Consider the following 17,944-nt stretch of genomic DNA (forward strand, 5'->3'; position numbering starts at 1 on the left):
CTCTCATTAGCTATGTGGTCTTTAGGAAGTGGCTAATCTTTTCTAAGGAAGAGTTGCCTCCTCTGTAAAAGGGATACCAAGAGTGCTATGAAGATGAAATAAGACAATCCATAAAAAGCACAGAAAGTTACTTTGAACATAGTTAAGATTTAATAAACATTTTCTATATTACTCATTTTTCAGTGTAAATCCCTGTAGGACAAGATTGATCATCTATCCATCCTTCCTTCCGCCCAACAGACACTTGGGACTCAGAGATAAACCATACCCTATCTGTGCCCTCAAGGAGCTGGCAGTCTTACCCAGGAAGCAAAAATGCAAACAAGTTCATTATGATGTAATATGTCTGAAAGGCTTATGGCCTGTGAGCTTGGAATCTGTCAGTCTTCTCTGTTGATATGACATTTAAGACAGCACATTCTCATTTGGCTGCAGTGTGCTGTCCCTTCATGGCTCCTGGCTGTTCCTCAAAGCCTCTTGGTCCCAGAGAGAAAGTTGAAAGCTGTGGCTACACAGAGATCTGGAGAGATGTGTGCTGTGCTTCTATTTAAGTGCCACAGTGACCTCCTCTTTAGCTGCACAAGCAATGGAACAACTTTTAACGCAGACTGCTGGAGCATCTAGGAACTTTGCCAGGATTCCAACCCATCCAAGCCAGTTATTCCAAACTGAGGGTCCATGGACCAATTCTGGACTCGATTCTAGAGCCAGACAGCAAGGATATGGGTCACCTGATGACCTCTCAACCCCTTCCATCCAACAGCTCTGTCTTAACCATCCCAGGCAAGGAATAAAATAAGTCCTGTCTTTGGAAGATTTTCAGGGGACTCAGTTCCCTGGGGCGCGGGTGGGAGGGCGTCTTCCAGTATGAAATTAATTGTAAAACCTTGGAATCATCATATAAAGCTGTGGAAGCATATGAATATAGGAACAGTGTCCAATTAACTTGGGAGCTTACAGTAGCCAGTGAGCATGGCCTTAGCCAGAGCCATGGTTGTCCTACAAGCCAGCTGGTCTCTGATGCCTGCAGACCTAGAGCTAATCAGATGACATGTGGTCTTTGGGGTCCAGTGGAGAGTGTGGGCAGCTCAACATGGTCTGCTTGTATGTTCTGTCTTTTGTGAAGTCTTCCTGAATACACCATCAACCATTTGATGCTTCCAGTTCTGTTCAGTAAACATTCATGAGACTCCCTTTTACTTATGTGTGTATATGTCACTACATTTTATGACTTGTGTACATGTCTGTATTAGACTTGAACTTCCCAAAGGCAAGGACATGTCTGTTTCCCTATTCCAATGCTCAGCACAAAGTTGGAGTTAGAAGATATGAATATGTAGGACCAAGTGGGTAAAGAAGAGATCACAGTTTCAAGCACACTAGTGGGGAAGGCATAGCTAGGAGGGGTGGCGCTTCTGGTGATCTCCCAGGTGAGAGGAAGTACAATGAATAACTTCTGAGCTGAGGCGGAAGATACCAACCTAACCCCTTCTTGGCTGTTTGCCCTCAGAGCTTCATAACCCTTTGGTCTTGTGGCCACCTGGCCTTGCTTTTTTTCCTAAGTCTTTTGCTAAATTTTACCATTTTCTAAGCTCTCGGGGTTATTTACATCTACGGCGTCTATAGGTGAAAATACTATATAATGGTACACCGTACAGATACAAACATATAAATACCTTAAGTGTATAGATAATGAAATGCAGCAGAGTAATCAGAAAGTTTTGAATACATATTACCTTTGCTTTTAATGTAATTTATTTAATCATAAACAGACATGATTTAATTTTTAACATGGCTCTGTTTAACGACCAGCTTGGAAAATCCCTAAAGCTATAACAATCACCGCTTGTAAGCTGGCTGGGCCGGATCCGGTACCGCAGTTAGGATGATTAACTCCAGTCACTGCCCTAGACCACCCCTGTAGGGCTCTGTACACCACGCAGAATCCGCATACCCAGGACTAGAGGCGAGGGCCTCCGACTTGTTCAGGCGTGCACAAAAGCAAAGGAAGGAAGCCTGGGATCAGAGCTGCCCCTCCGCCATCAGAGACAGGAGCCTCCTGAGGCCCCTGAGCAAGGTAGTTCTCCCGTTTGTGGCAGGTTCGGTTTGCCCCGCACTGCCAGGGGGACTCTGAAATGGAGATCTGTGTTTTTCAGGGAGGATTCCTCGGAGGAGCAAGGCCAGGGATTGGGCAGAGGGCGAGGTGAGCTTAGATGTAGATGCAGTGTGGGCCCCAGCTGGCCCCACGGGGAGCTCCCGCAGTTGGAGGGCGCTTCCGGCCTCTGTCTGTCTCACCGCCCAATTGTTGGATACGGGCTGTCCTTGGACAGAAGGTACGACATTGAACAGGCAGCTTCCTCTGCCTAGGGGAGTGCCTTAGGAGGGCTCAGCTGGGAGCCCTGGAGCAGGCAGTGCCAGGGCAAGAGGGACTGGTTATAGATGCCTCGGTCCTGCAGGAGGCCTGCTGCGCACCCCACGGCACCCCTTATAACAGGTGCGCCCCAGATTGGTGTCAGCCAGGAGCTTGCTAGAAATGCATATTTCTAGGCCCCAGCACAGACCTACCAAATTAGAAACTCAGGAAATGGCACCTAGCTATGTGTTGTAACAAGCTCCCCACGCCATCAGGGGGCTGGCTGGAGCCTGAGAATAACCACCTCCACTGGCAGGTCTCCACCTCCAATTTCGGAACCCCTGACCCTCTGAGACTTGCTTGAACACCACTTTGCATATGTAGGTGATGGCTACCTATATTTACCACATTAGGAATTAGAACTAAGAGATTTAAAATTGGGTTTATTCAGTGTATGTAAAATAACAAACGCCCTGGGTGCCTGAGTGGGTCCTTCGGTTAAGCCTCCACCTTGGGCTCAGGTCATGATCTCAAGGTTTGTGAGTTTGAGCCCCGCCTAGGACTCTGTGCTGACAGTTCAGAGCCTGGGGCCTGCTTCAGATTCTGTGTCTCCCTCTCTCTCCACCCCTTCCCTGCTCGAACGCTTTTTCTCTCTCAAAAATGAATAAACCATAAAAAATTAAAATAACAAAAGTCGGTAGTTTTAATAAAAAAATACCTAGATTTTTTAAATTAGAAAGAAGTTAGCAAAAACTGTGATACTGTTTCACATGCTTTGCAAACTTCTTCAATGTTTGGCTTTAATAAAAGCTGGATTCTCATATCTGCTTTTGCATTCAATAGGTCTTGACATCACATGTCATATAGCTTCTGAAAAACTCCATCGTGCGTGTCTAAGACACTGAGAAAGAAGAAGGCAAAAAACATCTTAGCATCATTATAAAAATGGTTCAGGCCTCATGGATCCTAAAAGGGCTCCAGGGACCCTCACTTTGAGAACTGCTCCTCACCATCTGACCTTGAGAAGGAGGTGCGGGCCTCAAGGTCAAGGACTGCTAGTTGTTCACATGAGGAGTAGTTCTGAATTACGTCTTGGGCCTTGTGAATGTCACATTTCGGAGACTCAGGATTATGTTATGTCCTCAGGGAGTTTTGTTGGTTTTGTTTGCCCAGGAGACAGTGTACCTGGTTAGACTCAGACCATAAGCCCTGTCTCTCTAGTGGCTTCAGGCATTTCTGGAGCCTGTCGTGTGTGTGTGTGTGTGTGTGTGTGTGTGTGTGTGTGTGTGTGTGTGCAGGATTCTGGGCTTAGCCAGAGACTCTGGCAGAGTTTACACATAGAATTTGGGATTCTCCCCCTCTGGCTCTCTCCTTTATGGGGTCCTCCTCACTTTCCAGCAGCTGTGGTTGCCCCAAACTCAGTCCTCTGGTTTTTCATATCAGGGATATTATCAGGTCTCTCTTGGCATTGGGGCCACGCCAGGGAGTGGAGATTTCAGCCTGCCCTTGGGCCCAAAACCCCACAAAAACCTTGCTCTCCTGGGGTGCCTGGTGGCTCAGTAGGTTAAGTTTCCAACTTCGGATCAGGTCATGATCTTGCGGTTCCTGCGTTCGAGCCCCGCATCAGGCTCTGTGCTGACAGCTCAGAGCCTGGAGCCTGTTTCTGATTCTGTATCTCCCTCTCACTCTGACCCTCCCCTGCTCATGCTGTCTCTCTCTCTCAGAAATAAAAATAAAACATTAAGAAAAATTTTTCAAAACTCTCTCTCCCCCACAGTCTCATCGCTTTGTCCTGAGCATCATGTCCCCTCCAGAATCTGCCTGACTTTTGTATACTCTCTAGCCTCAGAGGACCGTAGATGGTTGTGTTTTGGTATTTTGTTCAGTCTGGTTGTTATCTGTGGGAGGGTCGGGTGGCCACAGGGCAGGGGAAGGGCATGGGCCTTTGTGGGGGGTGCTTCTCAAACCCCCTTCTTCCCCCCTCCTCAGTCCGCAGCCTCCTCGTGGTTCCTACCAAGAAGGAAGAATACTAATGTAGGTTCTAATATAGATTCTACGGATTAAGTGGTTGGTGCACAGGTGCCGTTCTCTTTTTAGCTGCTTCCCTTCCTGTGGCAGAGGGTCAAGCAGACACAGGTCAGCTTTCTCCAGCTGACTCAGACACTGTCCGTTTCTTTCTGGTTGCTCCTATTTTTCTTGCTAGGCAGCTTGCTTGGGACATCTCACTCAGTTGAGGTCCAGGATAACTCAGCACTAAGTACTGGGACCCATAACCCTTTCTTCTGTTACAGCTTCTCTCTGATTACATTCCTCTTGGTGATGGGTTTGTACTGGATAAGCTTGTGGCTTGCCGTTTGTCAGCTGAGGAAAAAGGTTACCAGCTTTCTAGAGTTCTCTATTTTGGAGTTAGAGGCAAAACCATGGCTAAGAATACATTGTTTTGTTGTATTTGCTGCATTTTATTCTTGCCGGGCATTTCCTCATACTTACCTATCCCTCTGGGGTCTCAGAGAGATGAATTCAATGTCTCCTTGTCAGTGCAGGATTAAGGAGATCCCAAGTGCTTGGCAAAAACAGTATCTAACAGTACCCTAAGGTCACCATTAATGCTGAGTGGAGACACCACTAAAACTTGGCAGGCATGTGACTTGTGTCAGACCACAGTTCAGAACCTCAGGAGCTGAGGGACTGAGTCACAGAGTCCAGAGTCTCTTCCCAGGCTGCCGTGCAGATCTGGTTATGGGAGACCCACAAGCAGGAGAGAAGGCACCCAGGACTGGATGCCCACCCGGGCCGCATGCCTCTCGGGCACCTGCTGGCTTGTGGGCAAAGCTCGATTATAAAAGCTGGACTTGCTGATGTTTCCTTTCACACTTGTCTCCTCTGCTAGACTACGGGGCCCTCGGCTTCCAGGAGCTCATCTTTTTCCTTTTACACTTGCCAGACTCTAGGTACATAGTGTTCTGTTTCTTTCCTCAGACTTTACATGCCCAGAAGTCAGAAAGATTAGTTCTTCCTTAAATCCTTGCCAAATCACCTGGATAGGGTCCGCAACACCATTCAGCATGACCCCTGTTCTGGTCTAACCAACCCTCTCCCCACAGGACCTGTCCCCGTGTTCTCTCCTGGCCAACGACCCTACTACCACTTCGGCCCCCTTTCTCAGGGATGCCCACTGCATGGACAGCATTTCCCCTTTTGTGTCTAAAGCTTGCTGTGCTTGCTGTACCAATCAGGGTCCCAGCAGGGGAAGATGGCATACATACGTAGGCTGGATAATATAAGGAAAAATTGATAAAGGGATTTTTATAAAGGGATGGTCAAGGTTTAAAGAAAAATCAATGGGTGGTGCAGTCCTGAAGGACTGGGCACAGAAGGGAATGTTAACTGAAGCCCAGAGTGGTGACTCTATGGAGGAGGCCACCTGATGGGAACTCTGGTCTATGGTCCAGGGACACAGCCAACCTGGGTGTCCCCCAATAGTCAGAAACAGCAAGGAAATACACCCAACCATCCCTCTCCTCCTGTCTTCTGACCTCCTGCAGTTAACTGCCATTGGCTTAACTCAACCAGAAGCCAGCAGGCAAAGATGCCCTTCGAAGCAATACACAGAGGCCACACCCCTGGCCCCAGGGCAGGGTGATGAAGGGAGATGAGGATGGGTCTGGAGGAGCAAAGATAACTTTGTCCGAGATACTCTCCATCTTGTCCTGCTTTCTTTCATACAATCTCAATGAAAAGGAACAGATCTACTGTTTATTTCAAGGGGAATAGCATAGTATAATGAACAGACATTTATGGGCTAATCTCACTTACCTGCTATACGATCTTAGGCAAACCATTTAATCTATATGCGCTTCAGTTTTCACATCTGCAAAATAACATAATAACAGGGCTTTCGTGAGGCTGTTGTGGTGGGTGTAAAGCCCATAGGATAAGGCCTATCACATAGGAACCCTCAATAAATGGCAAATGACCGTAAGAGGCCTATATTTCCTTGTGTGCCCTTAATCCTATCAGTACTCTCTCTCGCTTTTGCAGCTTCATTCTGTCTAAGGAATTCTTCCCTTGTGTCAGCAAACATGTCCGGTCACCCCTTTTCCTAATTCCACTTTCATTCCATTCACAAAAATAAGTGCAGTGATGGGCATTCTCCTAGAGCTGACATTCCGGGAGGGTCAGAGGCCAGTGTGATGTATAACCTTGCACCAGCAACATGCCCTCCACCCATATTCAGCCCAGGGTGACCACAATGATACTCCCAGACAGCCAGCACATTGTCTCACCTGTCTGGTTGGTCGGACTGCAGGGGCCTGATGAAAAATGACATCTATTGGCAAAGGCAGCACCAAAATTGAGTGGCCAATACAAACAGTTCTGGTAGTGTTGAGTTTTCATTAGTGATGGGATGAAAGACAGATCTGGAAAAGACTGTCTCTGGGTGCAGTTAGTTATGAACTGTGCACGTGTGTGGTTTATTGGCTTTTCCAGTCATGTCCTAGATGTGAACGGTCCTCATGCCCTAAGATCCAGGAGATATCCCTTACTGGTGATGTGATAAGAAAGTCACAGCCCTTGGGGCACCCAGCTCTCTCTGAGCGTCCGACTTCGGCTCAGGTCATGATCTCATGGTTCATGAGTTCAAGCCCTGCTTCAGTCTCAGTGCTGAAGCATAGACCCTGCTTCAGATCCTCTGTCCCCCTCTCTCTCTGCCCCTCCCTTGCTCATGTTCTCTTTCTCTGGAAAATAAACACTTAAAAAATAAATTAAAAAAAAAAAGAAAAGAAAGTCACAGCCCTTAGGTGGACATCCTCAGTACCAGCAGATCGACAGCAGGTAATGATACAGATTGTCGATGCCCAGGTGCCCTTTGTAGTTGTTAGCTAGGGCTGCCATGACGGGGTGTTACAGACCGGCTGGCTCCAACAACACAAATATATTGTCTTATAGATCTGGAGCCAGAAGTCCCAAATCAGTGTGTCCACAGGGTCAGTTCTTTCTGAGGGCTGTGAGGGAAGGATCTATACCGGGCCTCTCCCCTTAGCCTGTACATGGCCATATCCTTCCTATATATCTCTTCACACTGTCTTCTCTGTATGTGTGTCTTTTTAGGAGGACATTGGTCATATTGGATTAGAGCTTACCCTAATGACCTCATTTGCATCAGTCAAGACCCTACCTCTACATAAGGTCACAGGCTCAGGTACTAAGAGTCAAGTCTGCAACATATGAATCTGCAGGATAGGGACACAGTTCAACCCATAATACCCTCTCATGACTCTTGAGTCAGTGGAGGCTCATAAAAATAAATGTATCTAGAAGATTCTCAAGTTGGCTACATCTCCATAGTTAATATTTGAAACAACCATTTTCTTGCCCAGGGCAAACTCTTATCCCCTTCTCCCTTGTGATTTATTTTTTGGCTAGTGTCTGTGGATGGCAAATGCATTAAAGAATTTACATGTAGGGCAGGGATGTGGACCACACTGGTCTCTTCCCTTTGCACAAGTCAGAGCAGATCCCTGGACATCCTCACATGAACTAACTGGCAGAGAACTCAGAGTTTCAGCCCGGACCTGTCAGTTTCTGAATCTGCTTCTGTCATATCCTTGGGTAATACTATCTGATAGCCTTTATTTGTCTTGTCAACACAGACCAGGGAAAGAACATTAAAACTGAGCTCTCTCAACCCTGTCTTTTCCACATTTTGTTCTGTACCTCGTGTCCAGAATCCCAGGGTATGCCCAGTACCTGGGCCAGATTGGTGATGCAGTTCCTCCTGAAAGGATTGAAAACATGCACTACTCATCATTCAGGACAGGACGTGAAGAAAATACTTTTTCTTTCCAGTGCTTAAAATGTTCAGGTTGATTTCCCAGCTCCAGCCTGCTAAATCCATAGATGTTCTATGGCAGAAAGCTAATATTTATCCAGGGCTCAGAGGTGAGAGTGCGTCAGAGGAAGGAGGGAGAGGATGGGCATTCAGCTCTCAAGACCAGCATCTGCAGAGAACTCTGTGCTAGAAGCAGAGCAATGTGCATGGGAGACAGGAGCACTCTGCCCTCAAGGGACTTAGGGCTCCTCTGATAGACTTTTGTAGACGGTGAGGAGATTTGAGCTGAGAGGACTAGATAAGGCATTGACCTGCGTCTGTGGCCCTGCCTGGACTAGACCGTTTGTGTCTCACCTGAGATGGATCTCACAGATTCTTCTTGAGACTAAATAACCCAAACTCTAGAATGTGTTGATGCCGGTCTCCTGCATGGCTTTCCACTTAGGCCCTTTGGGTCAGATTGGTGATGGAGTTCTTCCCAGAAGGAATGAAAACATGCACTACTCATCATCCAGAGCAAGACATGATTTGGAAAGCAGGCTGTAGACTGGGGGGGAGGCAAAGCATTTCACCCTCCCAGCATCCATCTGGCCCTGACTCTATCCCATGGAGGGGTCCTAATCTAGTGGTAGATGGAGGAGAGGGGAGCTTACCCAGCCAAAAGGAAGCACTCAGTTATGAATAAAAGAGGCAGCGGGATGAGAAACCCGAAGATGGGGCTTCCCTGTTCAGTGATTTGATGTTCTTCCTCTGTATTACATTTTTTCCTCATTGTTCTTAAAACAGGTGAAATTTCAAAGTTATAGCCTGGCTCACACACTACTGCAGGTAGTAAGGGGAAGGGCGGGTCCATTGTCATGGAGAAGGCAGCAAGGTGAGGGCAGAGGGTCCTCTGAAGTGTTGGTGGAAGCAGTGATAAGAGGCACCAAAGGCTCTGTGCTCTCAGATACCAGCCCCTGTGACGGGGCCCCCGAGGTGTCAGCCAGGAGACAGGTGGAAGAGGCCATCTCCTGACAGGAGAGCTGGTGGAGCATGGGTCACTGTGGTTCCAATTATACACATAAGTACTCACTTGTTTAGTCTGAGACATCCTGTGCAACAGGTCAGCACAGATGGGAGAAGACAGATTCAGTGTGGACAGTGGTTCAGAGCATAGGGGTTTGACTGCAAAGAGAGGCTCAGAGCTTCAGTTCTGGAATCAGACAGCTTGGTTTGAGGGTCACCGGCACTATTTGATGCCTGCAAGATTGTGGGTAAGTTAATTTTGCTGAGCCTCAGCTTTCTTGTATAACATGGGGATGATCATAGTTCCTTGTAGGATTCTTATAAGAGTCAGTGAGATAGACAATCCTTGCGAAGTACTCAGCATCACACATTTATTTATTCATTCATTTATTTGTAACTCAAAAGTGTGTATTGATCACTTGCAATGTGCCAAGCCCTGCTCTAAGTGCCAGGATACATCAGTGAATAAAAGCAGAGAAATACCATGCTCCCCTCCCCACCATCACTGAGTTTCTATCCACATGCTGTTTAGAGTAGGCCCTCAAATAAGATAACACTGTGATCTCTCTTCTACATGGAATTTTAGAATCCATCCATACATACATACCCAAGCTCACAGACATGGAGAACCCACTGGTGGTTGCCAGAAGCAGGGGTTAAAAGGTGAGAGACATGGATAAACTGTGTGGTTATTTTTGTTATTGTTGTTGTCTTAGTTAAAGTAAATAGAATAAAAATAAATGCCCAAGAGTGAACCAAGCCAATAAGGTGCTAAATAAAATACCTACCTTCTTACTCTCCAAGTATACTTTCATAGGATAAAAAAGACACAGTGTCTTAATAAATGTCTTTATACATTGATTTAGTCAGTGATACATTGAAATATTACTATGTTGTAGTATTAAAAAATTCAGTTTACTATCCAGTGAGTTTTAAAAAAATTCTTAGTTGTCAGAAAGCAATAGAAAAATCAAAGGTAAAGATGCATTAGGAAATTAGAAACAAAACCAGGAGAGGGGCATTGATAACTGTTTAAATATTATTGTTCATTTATCACCAGGCATAGAGAGAGAAAGTAAAATGGCTGTGGTACTAATTGTAGAAAATGGGTATTTCTATGAAAAACAAAACTAAACCAGAAATCTGTTATCAGAGAAGCTAAGTGGTCATGAATAAGATGGCAAAGGAGAAGGAAATTTTACATGTTGGGAAGCTAAGAGCAAAAACTCTGATTTCTGATGGTTATGGAGTAATCTACTCAATTATTCCACAATCTGAAGTTGTCACTTGTGATTAAAATACCAAATGGATAAATGCTGTTTCCTTATAGTCTTGAACCTGTACCAAGGTGAAAAGATGGGGATGTTTCAAGGCGTTTGAATGGTCTGTTGCAGCTGTGAACCAGCACTAAACCCTACAAATGTCAATTTCAGAGGTTGATTGTCCAATTCGTCTATTGTCACATCCTTCCCCTCAGTTTTTGTCTTTTTCTTTTTCCTTTGTTAGCAAAAGGAGTGACAAATGGCTTTGGAAATGAAATTGGTCGATTTTAGAGAAAATGCTAACCTGAATTTTAGGCATATCTTGTTGGGGATTAAGAAAATCTCTTAATTTAAATAAAGATTGGGTATCCCTTGAAGGTTTCACTTATTCATGTATTTTATGCCTGAACAAACTTCTTTCCATCTGTTTGTGTATTTGTCCCATGCAGTAAGATGTCAAACGGTACCAGAAATGCATTGAAAAAATGCACATTCTTTTCAGTAAATATGTGAGTATGGGATGATGAACAAATGATTGTAATGATACTTTACACATTAAATTCTTGATGATTTCTACTGTTAAACAGTAAATTAAGGCATTTCCAATTCAAAGCAGCAAATTGTTACCTGATGATAGACTTGGGGTTTTGCTTTGTTTTTCTTGAAGGTATTTATTGTGTGTTATCCGTGCCAGAGCTGCCTCATTTTCTTGCTCTGCATTTGACTTCTGGATTGGTTAATACTATTTGAACAGGGATTAAAATGTTCTTCCTGATTTGCTCCATATACTTCCCATTTACTGTGGGGCCCTCACCAAAAGCAAACCTGGGAGGACTTAAGGGACGTGCAGGTGGGGATTTGAATGGCCACAGGCGGTCTCTCCATGCTTCCCTGGTGAGCGGCCAAGTTCCCCTGAGCTGGAGAGCATCTCTCAGATCTGTCACTGAGATGTCCCACCACTGGAGCTCAAGGAATGCTGCTACTTACCCAGGTGTGCTTTCAAACAGCCCCCTCCACCCATCTGGCTGAACTGGAATGAATTCTCCAATGGAGGAGTCTTGCCTCACTTTTCAATTCCGGTAGCACAGTGGCAACCATCCTATTATTCTACAGGTTCGAATGGGAAGAGCAATTAGAGAATGAGAAAATTATGCAGGACTGTAGCCTGAGAGAGCATAGAAATTAGTAATTCATTATTGGTATGGAAACCGTGACAAGGGGATTTTGAGAGCGGCGGTAGCCTGGCAGAGGCAGCCAGCCTGTAGAAGGTTCTGGCAACACTATAATAAGCCATTTCCTAATTCAACTGAACTAAAGGCCTCTGCTGCCTTAGGGAATTGTACAACGCTATTTCCCTCTCCTCTCAGGGCCCCTGCCATCCGGAGCCAGCCACTGTGGATGTGATGTGTGCTGGGCCTATCTGCAGAGAATTTCCATCTGTTTCTCTGACTCTTTCAGTTCTCTATGTGCCCTCAACCAGTCAGCACCTGTAGTCTGCCTGGGAGTACATCATTTGCTCTGAATGGGCTCCTCACATCTGTCTGTATCCTAGTGTAGCCCCTGACAGAAAAGCCAGTCACAGGATGTCCTTGTTAGCACCGTTACATTCCTAGAGCCCAGCCCAAGTCTTATGACTGATCCACATGTGATAATTATGGAAAAAGAATAGCGAACATTAACTAAAGAGTAGCAACTACTAACCTAACTTGAGTTCTTACTATGATTCTAAGCATTCTGCATGTTATGTGACTTGATCGTCACAAAACATCTATAGCATAGGTACAGTTATGAATTCCATTTTGCAGATGAGGAAACTGAGATCATGGGAGTTTAAGTAACTTGCCCAGTCACTCAGCTGGCAAAGGGTAGAGCCAGGGTGCTTGTTCTTTCCTGCTACATTGGACTTCATCTAATTTCTCCTTAAGGTGAGCATGACAGCTGGCTCTCTGGTTCTTCAGTTTGCTTTAGTCTAAAGTCTGGGCAGAATCTGACTCCCACCCAGTTTTAGGAGGCTTCAGTCTAAAGCCGTGTCCTTATCTGTGAAGTCTGATTGCTTACTGTAGCCTATTTGATTTTATTATCCATTTCTTTTTTTATTTTTTAATGTTTATTCATTTCTGAGAGAAAGAGAGACAGGGTGCAAGCAGGGAAGAGGCAGAGAGAGAGGGAGACAGAGGATCTAAAGCAGGCTCCAGGCTCTGAGCTGTCAGCACAGAGCCCGATGTGGGGCTTGAACCCAAGAACCGTGAGATCATGACCTGAGCCAAAGTCAGATGCTTAACCGACTGAGTCACCCAGGTGCCCCGGTTACCCACTTTTTCTTAAAATACAATTGGGATGGTTTGGAAATCACTCACACTCGTTGTTCGGCCATTTAAATGGAATTGGCCTTTTATTTGGAGTCCTTGCATAGACTCTTGAAGGATCAGTCCAACCACCTGAGAAATCTGGATGGGAATGTTGCCAAGAGACCAGAATTCCTTTCCATCTGGCCATGGTGATTTTGTCTTCTTCATTTTACCTGTAGGTGCTTACCGATAGCTAGTACTGTTGGAAGTGTTCAACTAGTCAGCGCTGCCTTGTTATAGAAAAATTATGAAGCTCCATTTCTTAGTTACATTATTCTCCATTTTCTTCTGAAATTTAGACACTTACAAATGATACATATGTAACACACAGACAAGTTCTATCAGAGCATTAGGTTGATATGGACAGAGGTAGGGTGTTACATATATCTCAAAGCTGATGAAGATAGTAGGATGATGAAAGAAATGATATGAACACCTGAGAAGGAGCCAGAGAACCGATTATGGGAAAAAGGCAAGTTCTCACGAATTCTTTGTATGCCTTCAAGATAGACAGGTAGATAGACAGACAGACAGATGGAAGGATGGACGAATGGATGGATGGATGGATGGATGGACAGATGGACAGACAGACACTTAGGCAGACAAACTAGGACAAGAGTAAGTTAACAAGTGTGGAAGGGAGTACATGTAAGGTAAGCAGCAACAAAGCAGTGCTCTCCTTAGTGACCCCATGAAGCAATGGTCACCCTCACAAGTTATTGGATAGGGAGAGATTTAAGTACCATGTCTCTAGAAGCCCCTGTTGCCTTGGGTGAGGTCTAGGCATCTGCTCAGAGTCTCAGGGCACCTCCACTTCAGTCTAGTTTGGTAGCTCTTTTCTGTCTATTTCCAGGGGGTGGGAACGGGGAATAATCTCTCTCAGACCAGGAGAAGCTTCTCTTCCTCTACTCCAGACAGCAGAAGGATGCTCAGGGACAAGGCGATCACCTGAGGTGCAGACAACATATTCTCCTTAGAGGACCAGCACTGTGTCTTTCTCAGGGATTAAGAGCCAAGACTAAGATATACAGTGTCCCTGGGTAGAAAGACCCTGTGTTGTAAGATTATAAAGTTCATATGGAAGAGAAACTGTTGAAAAAAACAAAGAATGATTGAAAGAACATTAAGAAATGTACTTAACCTAACATATATCAAAATATACAACAAAAGTAGAGTAATTAAAATGGAAGAAATGTATGAATAGGTTGTTGGAATAAAACAGAAGAAACCAATGTTTCCTTTTATATACAAGAGTTTAGCTTATGAGAAAGATGGAATTTCACATGGATAGTCAAAAAATGAGCTATTTTCCCCTCATCTGGAGAGTTATTTGTCCCAATAGCATTGATCTGATAAAGCTAAACGTACCCCAGCTCCCCACCACCAATGTCCATATATCACTGAGAGGTGCTAGAGAACTCTGTATGTAAGATAATGATGATATTAGATGAAAATGATTGGAAATATTTTAATAAATTTTAGAGTGAGTTAGGTCTTGTAGGTAGGATATAAAGACCAGAAATTTAAAAAAGAAGTTATTAACATGTGAAATAAATTTGAACTCTATGCAGAAGGCATTATAGGGATGTTTCAAAGATAAGCAACATGCTTTCAACTTGGTGAATGTCAAACATTTTCATAATAAAGTTTGGGGGGAAAAAGCAACAGACCAAGAGAAAATGACACAACATACAGGCAGGATTAATATTCAGAACATATAAAAAGTACTTCTACATGCCAAAAATTGAAAACTTGACAAAGAATAAAGATAGGCAGTTAAGATAAGAAGGAATGCCAGCAGACTATAAACATATGAAAAGTTGTTCCATTTGACTAGTAATCAGGAAAATGAAAATTAAATCAACAATTAGCTAACATTTCATATCCATTAGACTGGAAATAATTAAACATATTGGTCATGTTCTTTTGTTAAGGAAATAGATACTCTCACCCACTCTTGTTTGGAGTATTCATTGCAAAGCCTTTGGGAGAGCAATTTAACAGCGTTATCAGCATTTTACATGTACACACTCATTAATCCAGAAATTCTGGATCTCAGCTGTATTCTAAAGAAAGACACGTTTTCTTCAAGATTCTTGTAAAGACATTAGGAAATATGACCATCTTTAGAGGAATAAATAAACTGTTGATACACACAAACCATGGTCATTGCAAAGAATGTGAATATATATACTTATCAAGCAAAAATGTTTCCAAGCCATTTTTATTTGTCCATGAGAAAGGCCAGACAGATAACAATTCATGGAATACAATTCCTATTTTCTGAAGGGAAAACAAAAATACTTGCTTTGCGTAAAAACATGACTGGAAGGATGGCCCCAGAGTATCTCATTTTTCTCTCTCTCCCTCTCCCTTTCTCACCCTCTCCTCTTTCTCTCTCTTAAAGCTAGAAGTTCAGCCATCTCTTCCTAACCCCTTCACACACACACACACACACACACACACACACACACACACACACACACCACTTGCAGAATTACATCCTAATTCAATTCTAAGCCTCTTTTCCTTACTTTGCATTCTCACAGCACCTTGTACATCCACTCGCCTCCTCTCTATCATAATTGTACATTCAAACTCTCCTTTTTACACTGGCCCCCAGAAGAGAGGGACAATGTGTTACATGCTGTGTTATATATATGGGGCCTAGTTATACGCCAGCCCCAAGGCCTAGCACTGTGCTTAGCACACAGCAGGCACTCAGTAAATGTTCATTGAATGACAAATAACTCCTTTGTGAAAGACAACCTTGAAATACATTCATACATTGCTAATTAATACATAAACAAATATATTAAGAGCCCATATATGAAATGAGTAACTGGAGAATAAGAAATCCACATGTGTCCAAGTGTTGGGCTGTGTCATAGGCACCCCTCCTCCAAGAAATGGTGTGCAGCATTGTGTTGTCTTCATTGTGCAACAGGAAAAGGGGCGGCTGCTGGCCCTTACTTTACATGGACGTCACTGCAAGCTTCCACCGGTGGTCTTTCTATGCCTCTGATCTATGAAATCACAAAGGAGAAAGGACGAGGCAGGAGGCGGGTGAAGTTTTCTTTTACAGTTTATCAAAGTGAATACTGGTGCTTCAATTTTTATTAAAAAAACAAGAAAAAAATGCAAGCAAAGATAATGGGGTGTTTGGGTTCCAAAACACAGATAAACAGTGAAAGTAATGCAGTTCTGCTGTAAACACAGATAATGTGTGATGACCGAGAAGCCCAGTATCTCAGGGGTGGAATGAATCTGAGAGGTTATCCATTCCAGTGAAATTACATTTGTTATAACATATAAGTCTGCAGTAGATCACTTATCACCATGGATGAGTTTCCAGAGAAGGATAAAGCTGTACTTGGGTGTGGGGAGGGAGTAAGGACCGGTGGGATTTGTGGGGAAAATGGGGTAAAATGAGCCCCCTTGTCTTAGTCTTAATGTTCACGCCTGCCTGTGGTCATGTTTGTGCATATTTCTGATGGGCAGTATACCAGCAGGCCCTGAGAGAGCCCTCGGACAGGAATGAGGCAGGACCACCACACACGTGCGCAGCAATGCAGTTGCTGTGTGAGCTAGAATGCCCGATGCCCTGTCTGTCTCATCGATCCCTGGAAATCTGTGAGTTGCTTAGTTCTCCAGTGCCAGGCAATGCCACAGTGTAGTAGGCAATCAAAGAAAGTGTATTGAATTGATTAGATTTTTTTTTTCCATGTGGAAATAAGGACATGGTCCTTTATTTGAAAATGGTAAATGGCTTTGAAAGTTGGGGAGAAAGACATTAAGTGTGAATATCTCTTTATCTCTGAATTGCTCTTTGGGATTTGGATATGATATTTGCCCTGCTTGATAAATAAGACTGGAGACCTAGGGACTCAATAGAAAGCGAGTCTTAGGCTCATTATTACTCTACTCATAGGGGATTATTGTGTATCATTCGTTTCCTATTGGAAGGGAATAAGTAGACCAGAAGCCAGGGAAGCCAAAAAAGTGATTCCGCATTCTTCTGTCATGCATACTGTATTGTTCTCAATAAGCTTTCATCAATTTTGTGGTTCTGCCCTCAGTCCTAGTCTCTGGGAATTCCTCCATCTGTGTGGGGCCTATTGAAAGGGCAGGCCTGGCTGGAGAGCATTGGCAACCAGTTATTGAGAGAGGACCTGGGGTGAAGAACAAGGAGAAAAAAAATCCAGAAGTTCAAACACAGACTCCACAGCCATAGGCAGTGACTTGCCAAGGGGCAACTGTGAGACCTGCTGTGATGAATGCCCTTGAAGGTGCCCTCATTTCAGTTGACATCTGTTCCTTGCTCTCAGTCACCTCTGACCAAGACTTTTTTGTTTGATGAATGCAGTCCCTGTTTCAGTGTGGGGCATGTGTGGATATGTGTGCACCCATCTTCTGCCCCTAAGAGTCTAGCTGCTAGGTCTATTGAGGCTTCTGTGTATTCCTCACCAGAAAAGACACACGCTCATTACCAGATGGTAACAATTTTTAATTGAAGGGATGTTCTTTAAAAAACGGAGTTCCCCAGGCATACGTTAAGTAGGGCTTGCTAGTACCCAAAACTTGAAGGATGTTTTGTCTCAAACAAGGTCACGTTGGATACAAATCCTATTCTAATCCATCTTTCTCTGGCATTTAGCCTTGACCTGGTAGCATATTTGTACTCTAAGGGACTTAAGACTGTCAGGTCTAGTCCTCTCCTTTACCCATGAAGAAACTGAGGCCCAAGAAGGCCAAGTGACTTACTTACCCGGGGTCACAAAGTGATCTAGGACAAAGGTAGACTGGACCTCCAGTGTTCTGAAGCCTGAAGCCCCATGATACTCCACTTGCCTCAGACAGTCTCCATATCCTGCCGGTGTTCAGTTAATCCTCTGGCTGCAACAGGCCTCTCTTGCTAAGCTGAATCTAAACGTAGACATACTCTGTTTCATTTCCAGAGCATGTTTTCCATGTGGCCCTTTCTATAATTGGTCCTCAGCTAGAAGAAAAAATGTATGCTGGTGTCAGGGGGTAAACCTTCGGACTATTCCAAAGTTAGCTTTCTGCCCACTGCATTTTTCAGCTCAGAGCCAAGTAAATCTAGGACAAACGCTCTCATGAATCACTGATGGGGTCTGTAGAG

The sequence above is a fragment of the Crocuta crocuta genome, unplaced genomic scaffold, assembly GCF_008692635.1.
Source record: "Crocuta crocuta isolate KB4526 unplaced genomic scaffold, BGI_CrCroc_1.0 scaffold64, whole genome shotgun sequence".
Taxonomy (NCBI): Eukaryota; Metazoa; Chordata; class Mammalia; order Carnivora; family Hyaenidae; genus Crocuta; species Crocuta crocuta.